At 48.4% G+C, this 9,012-nt stretch overlaps 1 protein-coding gene across 4 annotated transcripts in view; it reads left to right on the top strand.

The window, feature by feature from the left end:
* The window catches only part of Slc39a14 (solute carrier family 39 member 14), a 47,626-nt gene continuing 38,614 nt past the window's right edge, over positions 1-9,012 (top strand). For 2 of the 4 annotated variants that reach the window (XM_036199605.1, XM_036199606.1), the window contains exon 1: positions 1-135. The gene's annotated coding sequence lies outside the window, so the exon portion shown is untranslated. The remainder of the gene's footprint in view (positions 136-9,012) is intronic. The other 2 variants (XM_036199603.1, XM_036199604.1) reach the window with 1 other exon arrangement.

Below are 9,012 nucleotides of genomic sequence, written 5' to 3'. Positions count from 1 at the left end.
CGGCGGGGGCCGGACGCAGAGAGGGGGCGCGTGGCCGTCGGCGGGGACGCACCCACTCAGTCGCTGTGTCGCCGGCTGCCCCGGGGCCTGGATAGTGAGGCTGCGCGGGTCCGACTGCCGGCTGGAGGACTGCAGGTGAGGACTGAGCGGGCGCACGCAGGATGGGAACCCGCGCACCTCCTGGCTGGGGGGGGACGGGACACCGGGTGGGGGTTGGGGACACAGGCACACCGAGGACCCGGATCCTTTCGGGAGGCCGCGCACCCCCTGAGCCCGGTCGTGGTGGCACCTGATCGCCGTGCCACGGTGGCGAGGGGAAGGAGGTCACAGAGCTGTCCCTTCATCTAGAGGGCCTGGGATGTGTTGAGCTAGAGAAGGGCGCCGGAGAGGTCGATAGCTGCGCGGCAACGCTGAGATGGGTTTTCTAGAGCCGGGGGACACAGAGCGCAGAGGAAGCGGAATAGATGGGCAGCTCGGATGCTCTGCGGTGGCGGCTGCTTGCATGGGGCTCCGGTGCCTGGACCTTACATTCCAGGAACCTGTGTGTCCTCCTCCCTGCCCCCTGCCAGGCCACCCTCCGGCTGAAGAGTGATACCCAATTCTTCTGATTAGGTTGGGCCGGAATGGAGAACCGCTAGGGACGCACCGAGCTGATTTCCCACTTGGCTAACGGCAGGAATAGCTGTTGGACTCCTTTAGGTTGGGAAACTGACCAAATTAGGTGGTCTGGTTACCCGCAGCTCCCCGTTGGAGTTTTAGGACTATGGCCCAAATAGCCATTCAGATTCACCTTGTGATCCTGAAGTGGGATCACACCAGAAAAAGTGCCCCTCTGGGCTGGGGGTTCAGCTTTAAGAATCTTGTGCCTCCCCGGGCCCAGATTCCAAACTGATCGGACTGTCCAAATAGTTATGTGGCCTGTGTGTTCAAGATGACTCTGAGGTTGGTTTGGTGAGGGACAGAGTGCTTTCCTGTGACCTAAAAGGAAGGGTAGGGCAGGAGCAACTTTGACAGAACACTTCTTCCTGAAGCAACCTCTGGGTTTGAAGTTGGGGCATTAGCCCTTTATACCCAGCTAGCCCCTGGCCACTGGGATACGTACAGTACTTGCTGGGGTTGTTGATTTTAGGGGATGGTGGAAACTGGCCCCGGAGTAGCCAGCCACGCTGACCTCTGTTCAATGCCTGTTATTAACATGGTCTGCGACCTTGGGGAGGGTTCAGGTTAGTACTGAGGCCAGCCTGAATTGTTGATCTGAAATATGTACAATTCCATAATCCCTACCTATTAAAAACAAACCTTAAACACCGAGTGGTTCCCACATGCCTCCTTGGCCAAGCAGCCAGAGGAATATGGCCAGAATCACAACTTTCAACAACTAGAATTAAAAGTCCCTTTTCTGTTGGTGACTCAGTTGAGCTCTTTGCCGGTGGTGCCAGTCAGGAGATGGGTCCGCTTCGTGTGACTTGTAGTAGTGGACCAAAGGCACTGAACTGACCCAGGATATGGGCTCTTCCAGAAAGACCCTGCCAGAACACTTCTTGCTGCTGCATCTGTCTTTTGGGGATAAAAGAACCCAGAAATTGCCTAAGCAACCAACTAACTCGAGGACTGAGGGAGGCCATATAATTGGTCTTTCATGTCGACAAGAGAAGGAGAATTTACAGGCTCCCGGGGATCCAGAGCTCTGTAGCAGAGCCAGTGTTGATGCCGAAAGCCCAGGTCCGTTGGGCAAGGTTTGGTTTGCACCCCTCACTGGCCACTGTGGTGGGGTGCAGGCAGGCACAAGGCCTGCCCTGCCTTTCAGGTGAAGACAGTGGGGACTGAAGAATTAAGTGGCAACGCCAGAGGTCTCCTGGCTAGTTGGAGCAGTTCAGAGGAGGGAGCGCTCTGTTAGAGGGGAGGCACAGTGGCGGAGTGCTCAGGTCTTTGGAGCTGGGTGGTTCTCTGCCCACATCCCAGCACCGTCACTCTCCAGCACTGAGTCTGTTCTCACTGCCTGGTGGCACGTTGTGGTCATGTCTGGAATGTGGCTGACGCCTTGGGAGCGCCACCATTTTGTGGGTTTAGAGTCTCAGCAGCTCAAATAGGCTAGGTTGTAAGGATGGTTGGAACCCAGACATAAGGTGAATTGTCTCCTTCTTAGCAGGATATAAAGTGTCCCTTGTCCTCCCGGGGAGACTGCTTTTCTGTGGCCTGCCAGGGAACAGCTCACAGATCCATTGGGCAATCTTAGGGAAAATGGGTGTTTTTCTACCATGAGTCTATTCCTCGTTAGGGTTTAGTGATGGCCAGGAAGGACTCCACCCCAACCCCCCACAGCGCTCTTGTGTGTGAAGGATGCTTGTCATTCACAGGATGAGTCCTGGTTTCAAAGATTTTCTACCTCCTTCCTCTTTCCTGCACCCCAAGCTAATCCCTTGTGGGGTGGAATATATTGCATGTGCCCCCTCCCAACTCTACCAGTTATATTTTCTCTATTCCATTTAATGCCTGAAGAAAGTAACATCCTGCCATTTTGCAGAACCACAGGCTGGCTTGTTATCTGGGGTGACTTAAAGATACTGGATCCAGAGAGGTTAATTGCTATCCCCAGAGTCACATTGCTTGTGAGTGGCAGGGACTTACTGGGGAATACCAAAGAGTGTTCTGCTCCCCGCCCGCCCTTTAAGTATGTTGAATTTACAGATAATCTGTGTTTTCCCTGGAACACTGGGAAGGGGGTCAGTTATTGCTCAGCATATTAGATGGACCAAGGGAGGGGGTTTCTGCTTCTGCTGTAGTAGTTGGTCTGGGGAAGCCAGGTACTTCTTTCTCTTGCAGACTCTGGAGGGAAGAGAGGGTTCAAAGGCAGCAAGAAGGGAAGGACAAAGGGTCTACCCCCCCCCCCCCCCAGAGTCTACAGTGGGCCTTCTCTGACCTCCATGCTGGCGGCTGTCAGAATGCCAGGAGATAAGAAGTCCAGAGTCTGCTAACTCGGGACTGTTGCCAGCCAGGTCCCCATGTTTGTCCATCCCAAGAACTCCAAACCCCGACTGCCATGGAGTCTCCAGAGGAGGCCCTTGATTGGTTGGGCCCAGCCCAGATGAGGAAGAAGGAGCCCCCTACTGGGCCTTTCAATTTATATGAGGCCAGAAGGCCTGGCAGGTATGGAACTCACCTACCAGGGAAACCCCCATGCCTAGCCATGGCAACCAGAGCTCTGAGTTTCACAAGCCCTCTGACTTTCTTCCAAAATAGCCCAGGAGGGCCTAGAGTTTGGAATAAAGTGATGCTCCTAAATTTATTATGGTTGACCCCTTGAGCTCTCAGGGCATTCTATATTACTATAAAAACATCCATTAAAAGCTGTGAATTATATAAGGAGAGATGGCTCAGTGGTTAAGAGCACTGGCTGCTCTTCCAGAGGTCCTGAGTTCAATTCCCAGCACCCACATAGCAGCTCACAACTGTAACTCCACTTCTAGGGGATCACACTCTCACAAAGACACACATATAGGCCTAACACTAATGGACATTCCAAAAAAAAAAAAAAAAGAAAAGAAAAAGGATCTTTTGGGGCTGGAGAGATGGTTAAGAGCACTGGCTGCTCCTCTAGAGGTCCTGAGTTCAATTCCCAGCAACTACATGGTGGCTCACAACCATCTGTAATGAGAACTGGTGCCCTCTTCTGGCCTGCAAGCAGACATACAGGCAGAACGCTGCATACACAATAAATAAATCTTAAAAAAAAAAAAGTTGTGAATTAAGGAGGTGAGAGTATATAGTCAGTATAGCTCTGAGTGGAGTGTTGTTGTTGTTGTTGTTATTATTATTATTATTATTATTATTATTATTATTATTAGGGTTTTTCGAGACAGGGTTTCTTTGTGTAATAGCCCTGGCTGTCCTGGAACTCACTCTGTAGCCCAGGCTGGCCTTGAACCCATAGAGATCCACCTGCCTCTACCTCCTGAGTGCTGGGATTAAAGGTGTGTGTTCTCCCACTGCCTGGCTGCTTTTTATTATTACTTATTTCATTAAAAAAAAAAAAAAAAACGAGGGAGGTGAGAGTGCTGCTCGTGGTAGAACACTTGCCTAGCCTTTACAAAGTCCTGAGTTTCATCCCTTGAACCACAGGTATTTTTTTGTTTGTTGTTTGGTTTTTAAGTTACATGATTTATTGACTTGGTGTTGTGTGTGTCCGTGGACACATATGCCTTTGTGCATAAATGGAGACCACAGGACAACCTAATGAGTCATCTTACCAGTCCAATAAAACGTTTTAGGAATTCATTTTCTCCTAAAAACTTGAAGGTGTAACTTTCAAAAAGGGGGTGATGGGAGTCCTGTGGGATGGCTCAGTGAATAAATGAGCTCACTGTCAGCTCAGCATCAGAGTTGGAGCCCCGGGACCCCCATGGTGCAAGGAGAGGACCAACTCCCAAAAGTTGACCTCTGGCTTGTGCTTGTGTGTACACAAGCACACAAATAAATGTAAAAATAATAATATTTTAAAAAAAATCTATTTGTACTCATTTAGGTCCACCTTCTCCCATTATACTAGGCTGACACTTTGCCTCTGATAACAACTAAACCCTGATTTAGTCTCCTGATTAGACTTGGAGATTGTATACAAAAATCACACCTACATGTTGTGTGATATTTGTACACTGTGTAGAGGTGTGTTGCTGTGATTGGTGTAATAAAAAGCTGCACGGCCAATAGCGAGGCAGGAGGTATAGGCGGGACTTCCGGGCAGAGAGAGAGGAAGTAGAAGGAGGTAATCCAGGCGCCAGAGAGAAGGCGTGATCCCTTGACTTGCTTGGTTTGTGGTGCTGGGGACAGAACCCAGGGCCTCGTGTACACTCGGCAGTGTTCTGCCAGTGAGGTGCGTTTCCAGTCCTCTTTGTTTTCTTCGTGAAATAATTTTCACTACAGTCGAAAATCAAAGCATTCATCGCCCTGTTCCCCCACTCTGCCTTTTTAAATGAAGGTTCTTGGGCAGCGTTTCAGACATGGCTTATCACTGCCCTAGCGGCTGTTATTAGTACCTCGCCATTCAGTCGCACGTCTTTACCTTCTCTGTTACAGCTGAGTAGTGTTCCGTAGTGAAAGTGCAGTCATCTTTTACATCTGCATTTGCCCCCTGGATTTTCCTCATTTTTCCATTACATACGGGCCTGCGAGGTATAACTCTGCACACAAGTGGCACTTCCTAAGCCTGTCAGCATAGAGTAAGTTTTGTGAAGTGGATTTCCTATGCAAATGGTAACTACTGCTTATGCAAAAGGTTAGATACAGCCCAAAATTTAGTTAGCATTCATTAAAAAAAAATGACATTTGCAAACTGTATTTAGAATCCTATGTCTTTTAGGTAACACCTAATTTAAATTTGTAATTCTTTATTTTTATTTTTGTAACTTATGTAGGTTATTCATTTTCACATTTTAAAAAATTTAATTTTAGCTGGGCGGTGGTGGCGCACGCCTTCAATCACAGCACTTGGGAGGCAGAGGCAGGTGGATTTCTGTGAGTTCGAGGCCAGCCTGATCTACAAAGTGAGTTCTAGGACAGCTAGGATTGTTACACAGAAAAACCCTGACTCAAAATAATAATAATAATAATAATAATAATAATAATAATAATAATAATAATTTTATGTGTATGAATGTTTTTCCTTCATGTATGTCTGTGCACCACTTTCATGCAGTGCTCATAGAGGCCAGAAGAGGGTGTAGGATTCCCCTGGAACTGGAATTATAGATGTTTGCACACCATTACATAATGGGCTTGTTGGGTGTTGTTTCTCATTACACTTCACTTTATTTACTTATTTTGGAGATTTCTTCTCTTTTCTTTTTTCTTTTCTTTCTTTTTTTCAATTTATGCGTGTGCTTGTGGAGATGCAGGTGGAGGCCAGAGGAGGGTGTCAGATCCCCTTGCAGATGGAGTTACAGGTCTTTTCTCCTCTTTTCCTTCGGAGGCAGGACCTCGTGCCTGGAATTCATATGTAGCCCAGATGGCCTTAAACTTACAGTGATCCTCCTGAATGCTGGGATTACAGGTGAACCACCATACCCAGCTGTTATTTCTTAAGCCTTTGATACTGACTTTAGAGGTAACTAAACAGTTGTAGGAATAGATTTCCTTCCCTGGAGCTTCATTTACCAAGACCAGGAAATCAAATATTGACATAGCATCATAAACCGTAAGACTTTTTAATATGTCACAGTGCCTACACTAATATCCTTTTTCTGTGTTCAGAGTCTGATGTGCCACCCACGTCACACTGAGTTGATATTTCTCCTTAGTGTCCCCTCCAGTCTCCGACATAGTTTTCCTGATCTTTTCTACATTGTACTCATGCATTTTGAGCAAAGAACATTGTCCAAGAATGCTGATGTTGCTTTTTAGAGGTTCATAATAGTGTGTGTGTGTGTGTGTGTGTGTGTGTGTGTGTGTGTGTGTGTGTGTAGGTCAGGTCAGGGGACAGCTTCAGGGCTGTTCGTTCTTTCCACCTCTGCAGGCAGGGTCTTTTTTTGTTTCTGCTCATGCTTGCATACTACAGGCTAGCTCTCCTGCAAGCTTCTGGGAGATTTCTCTGTCTCTGTCTCCCATCTTACCGCAGGAATGCTAGGATTACAGATGCAAGCCATCACACACTCACCGTGCTATCCGGATTTTTCTGTGGGGGCTCTGGACTTGAACTCAGGATGTTGGGCTTGCAGGCCAATGTTTTTACTTGCTGAGTGATCTTGTTTACCCTCCAGTGAGTTATCATGACTCAGGGTCCCAGCGTAGAGACCATCACGTACCTAGGTTCTCCTTTACCACCTAGGGAGGACAGAGGAGAGGTGGCATGGAGCCAGGTCAGCTCATCCCAGGAAAAGCACCTTCTGTGGTCATCTTAGAGTCGCTCCCACACAGAGCCGTCAGCCCTTGTTGCAGAATTCAGACTGGCAGGGAGCGCGAAGAGGCCCGTACCCTGTGACGTTTACTGATACCTTGGTTAAACTGGTGTGTGCTACATCTCACCTAGAAGTTACTGTCTTCCCCTTTGAGTGCTTTGAGACTGTACAATCCTGTTTCTCTGGTACTGTCACCCTCTAATTGGAGCATCCGTCGGTGGCTCTTCTTTGCAGAGCGGTCACTGTGTTTGCCTGATGATTCTGTTTGCCTCTTTCCTGCTGCATTTATTAGTTGAGATTCTGCTGAAAGGAGGAAGTGACCTTCTCTTGTGCTAGCTTTATTCTCTGGTTAGGATCTCATGGTCATTATTTACGACTCCCTCTCCCCACTCCCTCCTGCCTTTTGTGGTATTGTCAATTGAACCAAGGGCCGCACATATGTGAGGCAAATGCTTTCCCGAGGAGGAGCTGCGTCTGGTCCAGCCCCACCAATGGCCACTTGAAGAGCTTCCTTGTCACCTCTGCTCTTCGGATAAGCCCCCTTCTCCCCACTCCCACCCCCAGCAATCCCCTTTTTAATGTCACAAGACAGTCCTCGTTCGTCCTGACGCTTCCCTCTTCAGCCCTAGAATCAACCACTTCTGCCTGGTAGGGAGACTGAGGTCTACTTGGCAGGCACGCCTTTAATCACTACTGGGCTTACCTTGGTTTCTAGGCCCTTTCAGCAGACAGAGCTGGGAAGTGTGTAATGATACTAACCCATAGGGATCTGCTGTGTCTGTTGTATGATTTAGAAAAATCTTGAGCGGGGTCTCATGTGGCCAAGGCTGGCCTTTACTTTCTATGTAGTTGAGGATGACCTTGAACTTCTGATCCTGCTGGGAACACAGGCGTCTGGTTTACTCAGCCCTAGGATTTAACCCAAGGCTTCATTCGAGCTAGGCAAGCATTCTACCAGCTGAGCTACGTCCCAACCCCCCTGTTCATATTTTAAACCATGTCTGTACTGATACCTCTTATTTCAACCTACCACCATAAATTCACTTTGTTTTTAAGTCTTTCCCATTACTTATACCTTCCTTCTTCAGCAGTGAAAAACTCAACCCATGTCAGAATGTTGGGTTATAGGTTGTCTCCTGACTGCGGTCCTGTCCAGCACTGACCTAAACACATACTTCTGTGTGGACTGCAGATTTGACTTCGCTGACCTTCTTGATGACAGAATCCAGAGGTTAGCAGCCAGTGTCCCCGGCGAGCACGGACATTTGTGCCTACAGTGCCGTCAGGATATAGTGAATGCCGCTGACATCGTCCCTGCTGACTGCCACACTCTGCCCTCACACCACAGCCCCTCCCCCTTTCTGCCACTTACATCTGTCTGTGTGTCTCTCTCTGTCTTTCTCTGTCTCTTCCCCTACTCCCTCCCTCCCTCCTTTCCCTCCTTTTACAGCTCAAGGACCACTTTATTAGCGTCTGAGAGGAAAACAGGACAGTTGAACTACAAAACAGACACTTGCTGGAAGGAGAAGAGGAAGAAACTCAGGTCTTTGGGCACTGCAGCTACAGCCGTGGGGAGGGGCTTCAGAGAAAAAAAAAAAAGACAGCGTGAGTTTTCAGGCCAAGTTTGCTTAGGTTTTGGCTGGAATCCAAAGAAGAGGTGGAAAAGGGACAAGGAAAACTATATATACTTTTGAGTTGGACCTCAGCAAAGTGGGTAGTGAAGATAGTCAGCAACTGCCACATCTGTTTAAATTTTTTCTTTTTTGCATTGATTGCGTGTGCTCATGCGCACACTTCTGCAGAGGTCAGAGAACAACTGGCTGGAACCGGTTCTCGCCTTCTCTTCCTGGTTCTGAGGGTGCAACTCAGGTCGTCAGGCCTGGGGCCAGTGTTCTCACCTGCTGACCATCCCCCAGTCCTCACCTGTCTGTTGAGATGGGGGTCTCTCACATTATTATTATTATTATTATTATTATTAAGAGATTTTCTATTCATTTTACATACCAACCACAGATTCTCCTGTCCTCCCTCCTCCCACCTACCCCCAGCTTTCCTCCCCAATCCACCCCCCATTCCCACCTCCTCCAAGGCAAGGTCTCCCATGGGGAGTCAGCAGAGCCTG

Source organism: Onychomys torridus, chromosome 9 (assembly GCF_903995425.1).
Source record: "Onychomys torridus chromosome 9, mOncTor1.1, whole genome shotgun sequence".
NCBI classification, from domain to species: Eukaryota; Metazoa; Chordata; class Mammalia; order Rodentia; family Cricetidae; genus Onychomys; species Onychomys torridus.
The sequence above is the reverse complement of the archived record's forward strand: the minus strand, read 5'-3'. Positions and strand labels throughout refer to the sequence as shown.